The sequence below is a fragment of the Camelus ferus genome, unplaced genomic scaffold (assembly GCF_009834535.1).
Source record: "Camelus ferus isolate YT-003-E unplaced genomic scaffold, BCGSAC_Cfer_1.0 contig299, whole genome shotgun sequence".
In the NCBI taxonomy this organism is placed as follows: Eukaryota; Metazoa; Chordata; class Mammalia; order Artiodactyla; family Camelidae; genus Camelus; species Camelus ferus.
In genome coordinates this window covers 52,545-70,937 of record NW_022588424.1, presented here as the reverse complement: position 1 = coordinate 70,937, position 18,393 = coordinate 52,545, and the positions used below count along the sequence as shown (strand labels likewise).

The 18,393-nt window shown below is 38.8% G+C and overlaps 1 pseudogene; it reads right to left on the bottom strand.

Moving 5' to 3' along the window:
* LOC102507975 overlaps nucleotides 1-18,393 on the bottom strand; it is a 146,861-nt pseudogene that overhangs the window by 91,585 nt on the left and 36,883 nt on the right.

Sequence of the window (18,393 nt, the reverse complement as noted above, 5' to 3'; positions counted from 1 at the left end):
TTTTAACCTATTTTTCTATTACACTGTCTCTTTTGTTTGTTTTTACCAATTTGTAAAACTCCATTAAACATGATAGATGTTAGCTCTGTCACATCTGTTCTAAATTTGTTCCCTTTGTAAGGGAACCACAGAACTGACCCGACAGGGAGCAATACACCCAGCACACGTGCCAGCAACTTGCTTTGCTCTAACCACTGTCGCCCACGTCTCCCTGGTCAGGAAGCACACTTCTCTCTTTTCCCCTGGACATAATAAGAAAGCACATCGTCCTGACCACAATTAAGATCTGAGGGTCCCCTGTCCTAGGATGAAGCTGTACATGAGGCTGGCAGAGCAGGCAGACAGAATTAAACCAGTGCCTGAAACACTCCTGATGCCTGTGGATCCTCTGCATTTCCTGTTAGGTGAAATAACAACTACCCAGACCATTTAAGCTTGTTCGAGTCAGGATTTCTGAGCTGTGGAAAGTGCCCTAAGAGATGTGGAGGTCATCATGTTGTGTTATCTTTGTTCGTGTGAGATCTATAAAAACATTTTCAATGTGTCTATGACAGTACATCAATTGACCTAAGAAACCACCCATTCTTACTTAGATTTTCCAACTTATGTCAGAAGCAGCAAGTAGAATTCTCTTATGGTGGTTCTCTATCGTCCAGTTTTTTCAAGTATTATTTAAATCATCGGTGCAGTTCTTTCAAACAGAAACACACACACTGCTGTTCCTGTTGAAATGGTGAAGAAAAGTCTAGAGTTCCACACTGCTCAGACTTCTTGGTGGACCCAAAAGCATGACGGTTTCACAGGATGCCACGTGAGAAGCATTGCTGTAATGCCACCACTACAGTCTCAAGAGTAAACTGAAGCTCAGAAAGTCATGTTAGAATTTGTTTTAATTCTATTTTGTAGATTTTTTAAAAATTTGTGTTTAGATACGTACATGGTTCAAACACCAAAAATATGAAATGTTATTCAGTAAAACATAGCTTTACCCCCTCACCCCACTTACCCAGTTCCCTGTCTTGCCACAGTGTTGTTATAAGTTTAATATTTCTATTTCCAGATAATCTGTAAATTAATCTATGAATATAGAAATTATACATACTACAGAGACACACAGATTCACACACATCTATTTTTTACACTTTTAGAAAACAGTGGCTTACTATATGCATGTATGTATATACGTATACATGCACACATATGTATGTGTATGTGTGTATATATTTTTATTTCCCTGCCATAATTCTTCCCCTGATAATGTATACCAGTGACCTTTCTACATTAATCTCTAGATAGCTTTTTCATATTATAGTAACACAATGTCCCATTACAAGTATATAGCATGACTAATTTAATCAGTCCCTTGTTGATGGCATTAAGATGTTTCTATATTTCTATTATAAATAATGCTGCTGTGAATAATCTTGTACAGATGTCATTTTGAACATGTTTGACTGTATCTACAGGATACACACTGAGATGTGGAATTTCTGGGTGACAGGATAAATACATTTGTAAGTTTGATATATACTGCCAAATCTGTCTCTACAGTAATTGCACTAATTTGCATTCCCACCAGTAAGGAAGGTATGTTTCCTCCACTGCCTCACCAGTATCATGTGTTATCAAATTTTTAGATTTTTGCCAATACTATAGGGAAAGATGGCACCTTTGGTTTTTATTTCTATTTTTCTTTTTATGAATCAGATGGTGCATCACTGCATATGTGTAAAAGCCATTTGGAAGTCATCTTCTGTGAACTTTCTGTTCTCCTTCTCTGCCTGTTTTACTTTTGGCTTGTTGCTCTTTTTTTAACCAATTTCTAAAAACTCTGTATTTGGGAAATTAACCACTTATCAGTGATGTGACTTGCAAATATTATTCTTGGTTTGTCATTTGTATTTTTGACTTTCAGCATTTTTGCCATGCAGAATATTATGTTTTACTTTGTACACAAATTAAATTTGTTTACAAATCTTTTACAGCCTTTTCATTTTGTGCCAGGCAGGAAGGACTTAACCAGTCCAAACTGAACAGAATTCTCTCTTGCTTTCTTTCTATTATTATTATGGGTTTCACTTTTCAAACTTACTTTAATAATTTTGCAATTTTCATGCTAAATATTGTAAAATATACTAGGATCTTCACCTATCCCAATATTATTTCCCTCCTGGTCTATCTTTTCCACATTAACTTGAGATTAAACCTTTATGACACATAAGGAGTCCATTTCTTGATTTCTGTTTCATAGCACTGGTCTGCCTGACTATTCATTTTCCAGTGTCATCCTGTTTAATACCTCGAGTAATGTGGCCTATTTTTCATGTGATAGCTCTGGTTCCCCTTCTTGTTTTTCTTTTATAGAGTTTTTGGTTATTCTTAGATGAAACGGACCAATTCCTTGAAAGACAATCTATAAAAAACTGCCACGAGGTGAAATAGATTTTCTGAATAGGCCTGTATCTATTATATAAGTTGAATCAATAATTAATTACTTTTCAAAACAGAAAAGTGCCAGATCCAGATGGTTTCACAGGTGAATTCCACCACACATTTAAGGGAAAAAAAATTATACCAATTCTCTACAATCTTTTCCAGATTACAGAAGCAGAGGGAACAGTTCTATGAGGCCAGCATTACCCTAATACCAGAATCAGATCAAGAAATTACAAGAAGACTACAGACCAATTGCGCTCACAAGCACAGACGTAAAAATTCTCCACAAAACTTTAGCAAATTGAATCCAACAACATATGGACCATAACCAAGTGGGATTTATTCCAAATATCAAAGGCTGGTTCAGCACTCAGAAACCAGTACGTGTCATCCACCACATCAACAGGCTAGAGATGAGAAAATCATGTCATATCAATAGGTGCAGGAAAAGCATTTGACAAAATTCTACATGTATTCTCAGCAAACTAGGAATAGGGTCCCACCTGGTCTCCACTGACAGCGCAGTGGGGGTGGCCTCGCTGTCACTGGATGGAGGTGAAAGTCCTGACTCTCGCTCAATGAGGCTTCCTCTGACAGCACCCCAGCAGGGAGGCAGAGAATATCTCCTGGGGGGATGGAAGTCCCAGATCCCTGTTTGGTCTTCTCTTACACCCAGCCAGGAGTGGGCGGGCAGTTTTGGATGCTCAGATCAGCCTGGTGAGTTTGGAAATCCAGGGTCTCCTCTCTGTCTTTGCCGGCACTGGCGGGTGGGGGTTGCGGGTGGACATAGTTCTTCTATATGATGGTGGCTGGAGTAGACAGGTTATTATCTAAGAGTTTTCCATCTCGCTAGGTTACACCCTTCTTCACCCTTTAGCAGGAGCGAGTAGGCTTCTGTGGGGCCTTATTTTATCTGGCATTTTGGGGTTACCAGTTCTTTGTTCCAAGTCAGAAAAAAAAAAAAAGGAATCCCTGAGCTCTCACCACTGGGATGCTAAATGGTTCCAAGATCCTCATCCAGACAGCCTTCTTCACTCCACCTCTCAGAAGCCTTCTGGTGTGTTTTACGTATAATAGCCAGAGTGTTTTGTGGGACTCAGTGAAAAGAACAGGGAAAAGAACTACATCTACTACATCTTCCAAGAATCAGAAACCTTCCCAGGTATTCGAAAATCTGCTGCAAATACAAAATGTAATACTTTAATGACAGCTAACAATGTTTTGCGTATATATAGAAGCCATTGATGTGTACATGTTAATTTTTAACTCACCCACTCACTGAAATTTTTTAGTTGTTTCTCTTATTTTTTCTAGGTATACAAATATATTGGCAGAGATTTTTCTGCTTTTTCCAATTTTTATGTCTTTTTTTCTTTTTTAGTTCCATGTGAAGGCACCGTATGACAGCATTAACTAACGGTGGTGACATTCTATCTTTGTCTTCTTCCTCACTCTTAGAGAGAATACTTTGTTACTACCTAAGCATGATGCTAGATTTGGGCTAGGACATTATTATGATCTTGAGAGCTTTTAATAAGAATGCTTTTGATGTCAAATGACTTTACAGATATAATATTTTCTCTTTATAATATTTATATAATAAATTATATTCATAGAATTCCTAATATTGAATCATCCTTGCATTTTTAGAATAAACACCATTTGGACTCAATGTATTTTTTAACATACTACTAGATTCTATTTGCTAATATTTTATTTAGCATTTTATATCAATATTTATAACTGAGGTGGTTCTTCAGTTTTCATTTTTAAACATTCTTGGTCTAAAGAATTGGCATTGACATAATGTTTGCTTCATTAAAATAATTTGCAAGTTTTCTTCATTTTTTATTTTCTGGAACAATTTTTTTAAAAACTGGAATCTCCGCTTATTAATGGCTTTGATAGATTTCATCTATGAAACCATCAGGTACAGTAATTTGGGAAAAGAACCGCTTGTCAAGTTCCCTTACATCCTTCCATGAAATTCAGTTTGTTTAGATTTTATAGTCTCATCTAGGTATGTTTTGATAAATTATATTTCACTTAAAAATGATCTATTTTGTCTATATTTTCATATTTGTTTTCTTAGAATCAAATTCATTTCCTATGATCCCTTGAATTGCCTTATTATCCGAGTTATTTATGCTTGTGTTTTCTGCCCTTTATTTTTTAAAAAACATGACTGGTAGGTTCAGTTTTTTTCAGACACTCAGCTTTTAGTTTTGTGTATTACATATTTTTTCCTGTCTTCAAGAGGGTTTGTTGTTGTTGTTATCGTCTATTTAATTTTCTCCTTCTTTTTTCCTTTGGTTCATTTTGTTGTTTCTTTTCTGATTTTTTGAATCAAATATTTCATACTTTATTTTCATTAATACTAGTTTTATTGATGTTAACATTTAAGTCAGTATATTCTTCTTGGAACAGTTTAGCTGTATCCTGTGATATTTTTATTATCATTATTTTATAGCTGCTCCACAATTTTTGGCTTGTACCTCCTCCTTGAATGAAAATTGTTTAAGGTCTAGGGGTTTTTTCCAAATTTTCTAAAGGTAGGGTCGTTATCTTCTCTATTTTTGCTACTTTCCCACTTTAGTATGTTATCAGTCTGTACTATTTCTAATTTTATAGGAAATCATAAAAATTATTTTGTGGCCAAGAACATAGGGCCAACCCCATAGTCTTTTACGCCAATCCCAGGGACATTTGGGGGGAAAAAATCACACAGTCTCCAATTTTTAAAGTATGTGTATTATTCCACTCAGGCTGCCATAACAAAATATCATAGACTGAGTGGCTTACACAACAGAGATTAATTTTCTCACAGTTCTGGAGCCTGCAAAGTCCAAGATCAAGGTTCTGGCACAGCTTGGTTTCTGGTAAGGCTTACAGGGGCCTTTCCTTTGAGTGCAGAAGAAGGAAAGACTTCTCTCTTCTTCTTGTAAAAGTTGCCAATCCTATTGTTTTAGGGCCCCACCTTTATGACCTCATTTAACCTTAATTACCTCCTACAGGCGCTATCTCCAAATACAGTCACACTGTGGGGTTAGTGGCTTCAACATATGAACTTAGAGGGAACACAATTCAGTCCACTGCATCATATAAAAATCAAATCTATCCTATTGACTTGTTATTTTTGACTGTTTTGTAATAAAAATAGACACAAACATATAGGTTCAAGTTTCCTTTATTTCAGGGAAGACTTGTTTAATTACATCTTAGGTTTTGTTATTATATCATTTTTTTCCTTAATGGTGATGCTTTTGTTTTGGGTCCCCTTTTCCTATCCTCTTGATCTACATATTTTTAATCCTTTTAAAATTCTCTTTAATTCATATTTCAATTATTTCCATTTGTTTTCAGTTCTCCTTTCTATGTATCTTACTGTGTTTTCTACAATGCACGTCAGACTAGCCTTCTTCCAATTTTGTTTTCTTTTGTGATAGTTTCTTCTACTTATTTCCTGAATTCTACTAGCTCATATGTATTTCTTCTCATTGTCTCATCATTTCTTCCCTGAGTTTTTGCTTTGATTTGTGTGTGTGTGTGTGTGGTTTTACTTCCATGAAGCAACTGGATCATAAGGTTTTTCGTTCATGTTGAAATATTTATTCATAATTTTCATCTATCCCAGGGTAACATTTTTCTGGTGAATACTGTTTGCCAATAAATGTTACTGCTAATTTCTATTTTTTATAATATCTTTTTATAGGTGCTGTGCAAGTTCTTTTTTTGCTGCTCATTGTTAAATGAGTTGGGATTTTATGGACCAACTATTTTCAAGGAATTTCTGTCCATGGGGAGGAGCCACACACTAGCCTTTCACATAGCAGAAGGCTTTCTCTTCAGCTGCCACAAAGCAACACAGCTTTTTGCAAATAACTGGTCTGTAGGGTTTTGCTTGTAACAGAGTATCTTCTGCTTCTCTGAACCTAATTGCTTCTCCAGGGTGTGTTCTCTCTCCCATCTCCATCTCTGTCTCTAACATCTCTCTCCTCTGCTTCTCCGGATCATGCCCAATGTCTCTTGAATGAAACTAAACTGATATTGACACCTTTTACAAATTATTTCTCATTCTCTTGTCTAGGTTCTCAGACAATGGATTTTGGGTTTTAATTTTTACATCTCTCTGTTGCTTGCTTTTGTTTGGTTCCCTGGAGAAGATGGAGATTGCCCAATCTATGGAGTGTTCATCCTACAAAGCTTCCACTAGAAATTACGCCATCTGTAGTCAGAAGAGGTTGTATAGATGATGCAAACCAGTCACTCAGTTGATGCCTGAACAGAGCCCTGCTTTATTCATTTTCATAGCTTTGGCCCTACAGAAACGTGACAGCTCAGGGTATGCCTGGGCCTGGTGCAGCTGAGAGAGCCCCAAGCCAGGAATACACATAACAGACCTGGTAGTTAATCTTTCCTCTGCCACTGTCCGAAGCAAAGCAAGACAATTTTCTGTGTGGGCCTCCAATTCTCCAACTGAACTGGGTAGATGACCACCATTAACCCTTCTCTTTGAAAGGCCAGCAGTTTTTGTAAATATTAGGACACATTTGTGACTACATCAGACTTCAGGATATAATATTCTATACTTTAAGGGTTAAATTATATACTAAAAATAAATGATTTATACTAAGCCAGACTTCTGAAAGAGTCCTCAGCCACAACACCTCCTTCCCTTCCTTTTATCTCTTGTTAGGCTCAAACTTTTTCAACTTGGCTTTTCCAACAAACGTAATTTGGAAATGTGGGGAGATGTTTTCCCTCTTCCCTATAATAGGCATTTTAATTATTAAATGCTTTTCCAAGTTAAATTTTGAGTGCACAAGCCATGTCACTGCCTAATAATTTAATTTGGGAAACAAATTATATGTAATTTCCCTGACAGTCTGAAATCTGTAAACACTAAAAGAGAGTCAAGTCATTGAGCAGCATGATAATTAATGTTGATAATAAAATAATTATATTTTACATTGGAAATGTCTAAAAATTCACTGTAATTCTTTATATCTCTTTCTGCTTAGTGACATTAGAAAAATAAAACGTTTGCTTCACTTCAAAAACAACTGAATTTTTTCTTAGTGATTAAATTCCACTGAAGAACTCATGATTCTTAGGCAAAATCTACAAAAAGAATTGTCTTTATTATTAAAACTGCTGAAGATAAGTCAGTTGTAAATGCTCTAAGTCAAAATGTGTCTCTCCCAATGTAACTTAGAGATTTGGGGAGGTGTTTTAAGTCCAGTCACCAGGGGACAATTTAGTAAGTGTACATGACCTAGGCATCAGTCACTATGTCCTGTTAACACCCAGTTTACATTTGGTTACCAACCTATTGGCCTCAAATATGATTTGTTAGGAAATAAAAGACTGTTTACTTTTCTTTTGTTTTTGATAAATAAAATGCTATCTTGGATTCTCCTCACAAAAACAGCTTTTCAAAAATGAAAATACACTTGGTAAATATTCTTATCATGACTAAAAACCCTAGCCGGAAATCAGAAATGCAGATTTTCTCAGCCTGCCTCGCCTATCATTCCTTTTAAAAATTCAACTTAAAGTAATCTGTTCGACTGGTTTGCTTGACAAAGCAGATGTGTAACACAAACGTACCACGTCAGAGTTCCTCAACACTGTTTCTAGTGCTTTCAAGGTGTATAGACTGAATGTGCCCCCCCCAAATTCAGATGTTGATATCTTACCCTACAATGTGATGGTATTAGAGGAGACGGGGCCCTTGGGGTGATTAGATCATGACAATGCAGCCACCACAAACGGGATTAATGCCTTTGTAACAGAGACCCCAGAGAGCTCCCTTGCTCTTTTCTGCCATGTAAGGACACAGCAAGAAGACGGCTGTCTATAAATCAGGAAGCCACCTCTCCGTAATGGACACTGAATCTGCCGGCACTGTGATCTTGGACTTCCCAGCCTCCACAACTGTGAGAAATAAATGTCTCTTTCTCAAGCCACCCAGTCTATGGTATTTTTGTTATAGCAGCCCAAACAGACTAAGACACAAAGTAAATATAATTATCCCATTTTACAGATGTGGAACTCAATAACCAAAGAGACAAGGCAGCAGACAGGAGTAATGGAGTGCAGATTTTACTTGAGAGCTGCCTGACTTGACTCCCAGCCCCTGATCTTTCTACCCACCATCGTATGCACACTTTCAGCACTCCCCTGGGAGAGCTGGGAAACACCGTGTCCCGCACTGCAGTGCCACAACTGGAATGCCACAGTTAACATGCCGTTGGAAAGGGGACCTGATGAATCACATACATTTCTGCCAGAAGTGATAGATGCCGCTTCCTCTCATGTTTAACTCACCAAAGCAAGTCACACGATCACACTAATTCCCATGTGTTCAGAAAGAGGAGAGGTGGAAATACTTGGTAGGCAGCACTGATAACCGTGGCATCTAGTCTGGAGGTTGGATCTGTGGTTAATGAGGCCAATGACGTCAGCCCGTACTTAACGTTGAAGGACTATGAACTCCATGTCCTAGGACATCGGGAACCACTGAAGTTTTTGAGCAAGACCATGGCACTAACGGATTGAGTGGCAGTCTGAATTCACTTCATAGACATGAGCTGCCAGACTCTGGGACTTGCTCTTCAATTACGCACCCAAACCAGCCCCATTCCTGCTTTTCCTTGCTCACCAAAGCAGAACTTGCAGCCTGCTTCCTCAGGCCAGCTTCTCCCTCCCAAGAACCACAGAAGGAGATGATCTTTTAACATTACAAGGAGACGACTATTATCAGCACGGGGTGAAGAGTCCTGCTGACACCACTTCTGGTGAATTGCATTCGTGTACGGCAGGAAGGTGATCGAAGGCTCTCGAAGGAGAGCAGCCTGCCCCCAGGAACAGGTACAGTCACGGGCTGCGTAATTGAACTTGTTCCTTTTATTTAGTGGCAAAACTTTAGAAGCCACCTCTCTGACAAGCATACAAACACACGCAGAGACACAAAGGTGTAAGCCTTTCCTGTGACTTATCTTGTTATTACAGACACAGATTCCAAGCTTTAAGCCCATCACAGCAGAAGGTGTTGTGCCCATTTTTTCAAGTCTAGACAACTTGTAGCAATGCTGCTGTCACTTTATGTACTTTAAGACTGACATTATTTACAATCTGCCTCTATGTATGGTTCTTTTACAATGTTTAAGACAGAACCATGTAGAATTAGATGGTTAGTACTATGAGTCAGTGTATATATACACACGATTATATATGGCAAAGGATTTGTATGCAGAATATATAAAAAATTATACAAATCAAAAAAGTTGTTAAATACAATAAAAATGGACAAAAGACTTACACACTCCCCAAGGAAGATGTAGAAGAGCCAAGAAGTACATGAAAAATGCTCAGTATCATTAGTTATCAGGGAAATGTAAACTAAAACTGTAAGATCCAGTCATATCCACTGGAATAGATAAAATTTAAGACTGGCAATATTAATTGTCGCCAAGCATGTGGAATAACTGGAATTTTCATCCCCTGCTGGCAAGAGTATAAAACTGCACGGTTGCTCTACAAATGGTGGCAGTTTCTGATAAAATTATACTTATAACCACCCTGTCATTGAAACATTTCACTCTCAAGTGATTACCTTAGTGATGTGAAGACATCCATTCACAAAAAGACATGCACAAGAATATTCCACCTGCTTCATTCCAAACAGTCAAAAACTGGAAACAACCTCAATGCAAATGACGATATAATTATACAACGGAAAACTACTCAGCAGTGTGAAAGAGTAAACAACTGCTTCTTTGGACAACATGCTTGAATCTGAAAAACATTACACTAAATGTTTTTCATTACACTAAAACTAAAAGAAAGAAGTTGAACACAGAAGTTCATACTGTATGATTCTATTTATGTAAAGTCCTAAAATAAGCAAAGTTAAAGTATGGCAATAGAACTTTCAACAGTTACCTATGGGTGGAAGGAGCGAGTATTGACTGGAGGATAAAAGGGACTTTTCTAGGGTAATGAAAAGGTTCAAGATCTTGATTAGCATATTCAATAGAAGGAAATATGCATTTGGGAAATCACTGTACCCTGCAATTAATATCTGTGCATTTCACTATATGTTGCTTTTACCTCAAAATAATTAAAATAGTTCAATAACCTGATCTGAATAATGACAGCTGGGATTTCTTAGAAAACCATTAACCCTGATATATCTGCCATATTTAGTCCTGTTTATTTTGGAAATTTCCAACATACAGCATGGTAAAAATATAGGGATCACAAAATTGAAAGTCTGCAATAGACAATAGCCAACATAAATCAATGAAATATGGCTCCAGCCAGTATTTGCTTCTTGGAGTTGCTGACCCAGAGTTGCCAGATTTCCTGGTTTTTCCAAAAAAAAAAATCAGAAATCTATACATTTATGTGAAATACGTTAATGTTTATATTTTGGCAATTAATTTTTTTAAATGTTGACACTAAGCACACCGAACATTATGTTACATCTATATGTTACATAACATAAAATCATACTAGTTTTCTCAGCCCTACCTCACTAGACTCCAGCCATCTCACTAGAGCATTGCTTTCTGAGATCAAAGGAAGCCTGAGGAAATAATCATTGCTCAGAAGCTAAACGGTAAGACATGCTTCCTTAATCCAGTCAAGTCCAAGTCCTTTCTGGTTGGTAATGGAGGGAGGATAACATCCCTCTTATCTTTCAACATGTTCTTTCCTCTTGCTAATTTCCTGTCACCTCTCCATGCCAGCCCTAGGAGGCACTCTTCACAGTTGAAATCTATGCCATGTTACACACATGCACACACCCCAAAAATAGCTAAGGCTAAGGCTTAAATCTCTAAACCCAGCTTTGCTAAAGTTTCTGCAGGAAAAAGAACATACAAAAAGATAACCTAGTTTGTGAGATTTAGTTACCTGAACCTATTCTGTTATCTTCAGCTTATGATGCCCTGCAGACCAAGGCATCTTTGACTAAATCCTAGCTTGTCCCCACAGATCAAAGGTAGGTGGATCCCACACCCCAGTTTTCTTGGGATAGTCCTGTTGTGGGTCTATTTTCTTGGCATAATTATTATTAGCTTCTTTTAACTCTCAGAGTTGTCCTGGTTTGAAAGATTAAATTTTATGGTCACCCTAGTCAAAGGGGACCTTAAAGCTGGAATAACAATTATATGTAGACTTTAAAGCCTATGACCAAGAGGGAGGCAAAGTTTAAGTTCTTGCCTTATTCATGGCTCACCTTTTAAATGCCAGTTCCCTATCGAAAGAACCTATAAATAACAACAACAAAAAAATTCCACTTCATTTCTGAAATAATTTTAAGATCCATAATAAAGAAAATAAATAAATACTGAAATCAATGGACATGTGGTCTGCCCTTGCAAGGCATTGTAAGAAAGAAAAGATTATCTGAATCCCCAAATCCTTGATTTTAACATGACTGTAGTACACAGAATTTCATAGTATAAATAATAGATTTGGGAAGAAGACTTGATGGTGTAAAAGCAAGTTCTCTAATAGAAGGAAATGGAGTTGATACAATGGGGGAGGAGAAGTGGGGGAAAGAGGGTGTATTGGTGTCTTTGAGAAAGGATATCATGTTAGACCAGCAAAGTCAAGATTCTGCGTGAAGTTAGTTTAAGGTTTGTGAAGACCTTATATGTGTTTGGGGAGATACCAGGTCAGAGGGTACTTTGCACCATATCTCAGGGCAGAGCTGAAGGGGAGCTACAGGCCTTAGAGAGAAACCCTGTACCCATTATGGTGTTAGAGCTGTAGACTGTCAAAGGCTGAGTAAGAGATCCAAGCAGGCAGGAAAGGCAACCTTTAAAGACTTAGGCAACCCAAGTAGTCTGAACAGAACATCAGAAAATCTCTAGGACCTCATTTTTCTCCTTCTTTCTCCATGCAGACTAATTCATGGAAAATGCTTCTTGTGGACCACCAGCCCACTAAGTTCTCTGACACGTCAGGTGTGTTAGCGTCATGGCAGTAGATATTGCAGCCTCCAAGCTAGGTAACTTCCCCATCTTCTCCATCTAAATTCTGCAGCACAGATGTAAAAGGTGATGTCTTTTGGGAAATACGTACATGTGCCTATATAACGGCGTGTCTTGAAAGAAAAGGTGTGCACCAAAATCAGGGTTCATCTCTGAATGTTGGGATTAAATGTATATTTTTTTGCATGGAACTTGATTACTTTTTCCATCAGAAAAAAAAGAGTTTTTTAGTATTGCACTAAGTGATTGACAGGTGTAATATGAAATACAAAATTCTTTTTACAAATGTGAAAACTGGTTACCTCTTACGGCTGTAATTTGAAAACCCATTATATTCACAAAAATCCAAAGTCTCACAACATTTCTTGGAGAATAATTAATTGAAACAACAGGAAGTGTTGCTCTAACACTTGATTATTTTTACAACACACACTAGACAGTCATCACCAACACCAAGCCTTAGGAGGCATTACTCTAAATAATTACTATCATGTCTCAATTGTTGGTCTTGTTTAAGGAAATTCATAGAGTGCTCTGAATTTCCTCTCTCTGGTTATAGGTTGATATATTAAATTGTTCATTATATATGTTCATTATATTTTTAAAAAGCAAAGAAAAAAAATCTCTAGGACCCCACAAGAGGGGCTCATACCTGGCTGAAAGGTGGCTTGTAGACCAGCAAGACCTCATGAGAGGTTCAGAAAGGAAACAGATGGCCTGATATGTTAGCCAGAGGCCCTGGCCGATGGGTAATCACGGTGAATACCAGTCAGTGATAGAGGACAATGAGCAAGTGACTGAGGTGAGACACATCTTTGTGGGTCCCAGCAGGGGACAGAGGACAATCATGGACCAAGAGCCCTTTCCCCAACACCACGAAGCCCCAAAGCCCCTGGGAACCTAGCTGCTATGACAGGGAGAAGGAGCGGAAGCAAGAACATTGGTTTTGATGATTTTATCTTTAAAAGTCTGGGAAATAAAGTTGACTGAGTTTATCTGGAATCAGGGTGTTAAGTTTTCTGCTTTCAAGTGCAAAAGAGGTGTGAAACAGAAGCCGAGTTTTATTTGTGCACCCCTGAGTCTGTGGCCTGTGAAATTCATACCGTCTACACTGTACTTCCCCAGGTGCCCTATGGCTTTTTGTTGTTGCTTTCCACCTGAGACCACCACAAGCATAAAAATTTTAAGGAAAAGCAAGTTTGGTGACTAGACTACATGAAATAAAAACATATTTCCAGTCCCTAGAACACCCAAAGAAGCCATAAATCTGACCTCTGTGTAGCATTTCAAGTAGCGAACTCATTATCCATAAGAATGTTTCCACAATCAGGAAATCTAATTTTTGTCATTTGTTTCAAACTCTGCCTCCACCAAAACTTCAACCTGAACTGCCAAGAATAACAAAATTGACAGATTTGTAATTCAACTCTCCATTTCCCCTTCCTGTTTGTTTGATGGATGTGTAGATTAGCAGTGAAATGGCCCAAGACTAGCAAGAAAATGAGGGGAAAATATCTGGTCGTGGTCTCGTAACAGAATGTTACCACTATAACTTGCCCACCTCCTGCATCTGTATCTTGGCTTTAAACATGTGCAGATGCACAGCCAAGTACACACTCATAAAAACACACACTCTATGAAAACACCCTATTGTCCTGTCTGATAATTTTAAATCAAATCCATCCCTAACTTTAAAATAGGAATACATTCTTTATACCTTTAACTTTTAATTTGCTTTGGTCCACTTGTATTTTTTAAAAATTTCAGGGAGATTCTTCTAAAGAATTGTCCTTGGCCTCCAAAACCCTTTTCAACTGTGCCCCCATACTTTTCTCATAAACATGACAGGTAGAACCATTCCCAAGCCCTTTACCATCACACAACCACCTCTCATCCTTTGGAGATCTCCCCTCCAATTAGCCATCTTCTCTCTTCAAACACCCAAGTCAAGCACCAGCCTCAGACCTTAGCCTTTGCCCTGGACGTGATGATGGCTCTCCCTCATCTCAGCCCCACGCACGGGCCCACTCCACTTGAGCAAATCGCCTGCCCCGTAGCCAGATCTCACTCACCGTAACCCCCGGACACTGCTCCCCTCGAAGGTCTCCACTTTCAGTCATTTCTTTCCCCAGATGATAGCTCATCTCCTTCCATTTTTTCTAATTTCCACACTTTCAATGACTGTTTTTCATGATCATTATGATCACAGGCGTGCAAGGACCCTCTTCTGGACTCACCTGACACTCTAACTGGCCTGGATCCAATGGCAAGTCATTTCATCACAGTCACAATCACTGATATTCTTCCATCCTACCTTCACTGACACTCCAACCTTTTGCTTTCCCTCCTAATACAGCCCCATTACCCACCACCAAGCCCTTCGTGAAACACACTTCTGCAAATGAGCTTTATTAACCTGACATGAGTTCCCAATGCTGCTTGGGGATCCTTTTGTCCCCTGTTGGATCTTTCTCCCATTTCTTGAGCATGATATCAAAACTTCTTTGTTCTAAACCTCCACACCCAAACCCATCCAGGATCCTTCAATTTCACCCAACCGATTCATAGGACAGAAGATTTTTCAACTTTCAACTTCCCTCTACCTGATCTCAAATATTTCTCTATTTTGCTCCTTGATTCCATCTCTTTGCCCCAGAATTTTTCCCTCTCCATTTTGCATTTTCAATCTCTCTCTCTCCGAGCTCATTCAACTAAGGAAAGCATCACACTCCATTTTCCAACATCCTAAAACACTTCTTCCACTCTGACCAGGGTCAGATTATCATTCCATGTCTCTCTCTTCCTTTTTACCCTCTCTTTTCAATAACAATTTACTGAACAAGTATTCTAATTTCATTCCCCTCACTGGCTTCCCACTCACTTAACTCTTACCATCTAGGACCAGCTTTCCCTTCTCAGTGACCATGTCTCAGTGCCAACCCCCCTGCCTTTTGTAATATTTGACACTGCTAACCCTGGCCTCATGGAAACTTCTCTCTTGCCTCCCCAGAATCTGGCCCTCCTCCTACCCCTTGATGAATCTCGGCCCCATTTTTAGCTCTACTTTCTCACCCTGCTCCCCAAGTGTAGGCAGCTTCATGACTATCCTCGGCCCAGGGATTTTCTTTCTTTACATACTCTGCTTCAGTGATTGCCTCACTCTTAACATTTTCAATAGCCTCCCAGACATCTTCATTTGAACATCCCATTTAGATCTCAAAATCAGTAGTTGCAAAAGTGAACACATCTTCTTTCCCCTTACCCCAGAATTTTCTAGTTTTTAATACTCTTTACTATCCTTTAAGTCACACAGAACTAAACCTCCAAGTAGTTACCAAGCCATACATCCCTCACCTTTTGCTTCGACATCCAGGCTTTGTCTAACAGCCAGTATCTTCCAAATTTTATGTCTCTATCTGAAGTCACACTTGTAATGACTCACTTTATATTTCAGTTCAAACTCTTGGGACCACACATTGTGGCTATTAGACTAGCTCGACTGCCTCCCCTCTCATCTCTTCTTTCTCTGTATCATCCCAGATACTGCTGTTGGACTCATCTTTTTAAAAGCATGGCTCTAACAATACAATTTCTCCTACTCAAAATGGGTCAATGGGATCCCACTGTCAACCACATACCTTCCTTTCTGGTGTTCAAGGACTTCTACAATATGGCCCCAGCCTGTTTTCAAGTCATATATTCTACTTGTCCTCATGCTCTAATCATTTGAAGCTGGAAGAAAAATACTGATAGGTTAAAACTGAAAAATGTCTTTTCCTCCTCCTTTATGTGCCCTTTGTACTAATGTTTACTTTATCATTTTAAATTACCTACTTAAATGTCTGTCTATTCTAGGAAACTATTTTATCCTTAATCTCCAGCTGTTCTGTGAGTGGATTTGGATGAAGGAGGAAGACAAACATATTTTTCAAGAAGCCAATACTCTTTGTTCTTAAATAGCATTAGAACGATTGGGTTTAAAAAAAAATTCTAACACAACATCAGCACTACATAAATGATATTTATTATTACAGCTATGACTTAGCCTAATATTAAGCTCTTCACAATTCTGTAGATTAAGCTTAACTTTTACAAACGCATAGCACTGCAAAGAATTCTTGTCCATAACTTCCCATAACTTGAGTCCCCCCAAGCCAGTTTTGAATCCATTTGCAAATTCATTTCCAATATTTCTAATCCATACATGCATCTGTTCATTGGATTCTCCTTTAAATTGGTCTTAACATCTTACTAGTTTCCTCAATTAATTAATGAGTTAAACAATGTCTTTGAGAGTCATACATTTTATATCTATATGAGAGATGTACTTACCTCTTTTTGAAAAGCATTCTTTAACAGGTACTTTCATCACCCTGACTACAACTACCACCAGGGAAGAAGGGTGTCAAATCTGCCTGCCACCTACAGAGAACATTAGTGGTCACTTTGGAATTACAAACATAAAGCCTTGCTTAGCCTACTGGCACACATTGTGTTTGCATGTAAAGGAGCTTCTATACCCACCTTCATCTTTCCTTGGAGGTTATGGCATCAAGTTACCTTGGGGGTAAATACAATATTTAGGAAGGCCCTAGCAACCCCGTGAAGGCTACATGAATTAGCACACACAGTTTCTGAAGTCTCTAATATGTGTCAAGGGAGTGTCTTAAGCCCTGGGAAATATCCGGTTCAATATAAGGAAAGATTTTACAGGTAAGGAGAACTGAATAGCAATAATAAAAAGATGAGTCTTGCCAAAACCAACCAAAAAGCAAGTCAGTGTGAGAAATGGGGGTGTGGGGGAGGCATCTGTGGCAGGGAAGGCCCAGAACCAGGGGAGTCTTGCTGAGTGTCCATGCCACATGCTCTACCTGAGCCATCCCACAGTCTCACTGAATTTAGCAAAAGACAGACCCCCACGTGGGGGAGCATACATCTTTCCTGGAACGGAAATCTGCTGAGAAGAGCAGCTGCTGCAGCTGAGCAGAAAACTAAGAAGTCCCACTCTTTCAAGCCTGAGCAAAGGACAGTCTAGATTCAAGGGCTTCCCATTTGTTAGTCAATCCATTATCACTTCCATCCCTGCCCTGAGAAGCTGGGGGACAGGGGAGATCTCAGCATATGTCCCCTGTATGTCTCCAGCATTTCCTAAATATTTGGCCGGAAATGAATATAAGAGAGTGCCGTGTATTGGCCACTTAACCACCTTAATCCTGACCCTATTAGGACAACAGCGCTCTGGGTACAGCCCACACACATGCCCCGTTCTAGCCTCAGACAGCCGCCAAGGATGCTGTCAGCAAGTCCGATTTTAGAATTATCCCAGAACAATAAAAATCTGATTCTTCTCCCATTGTGTGTCTCCCAAAGTCACTTAATTCCCCCCTTTTCCCATTAATTCACATTATAAAAACATTGTTCTAGTTTAGGTGGAATTTTTTTCCTGCCTCATTACACTTGCCTTTTTTTTTTGGACTTCCCTCTGCCATATCTGCAAGGAGTACACACCACCTCCCTTGCAGCCTCTCTGCTTTTAGCAATAATTTGCACATAATGGAACAGCCAGAGGGGGTTTGATCAATGACCTCTGTCTCGGAGATGCTGTTCCCAGGGAAACACATCTGCCAACATAAAGTATTGGAGCAATCACAGCTCAGTGAACGCAGTAATAAGCAACTGTTACTCTGGCGCCATCAGTCATGTTCAGTTACAGACCTGAAAGGAAATGGCACCTCAGGGAGCAATGTCCTTCCATAAATTTGGGCAACAATGAAGAATGATTTGCAATCAAGTAATAAAAGGCCCAAAAAAGGTCCACCATGCATACTAACATCCAGTACAGCTGACAAAGGAAATAAAAAACCTTGGCATTGTTTGCTCGTTATGTAAACTATACAGCTGTCCAAGCAATTAAGATATGATTTTGGGAATTCTCTCGTAAAAATTTGCT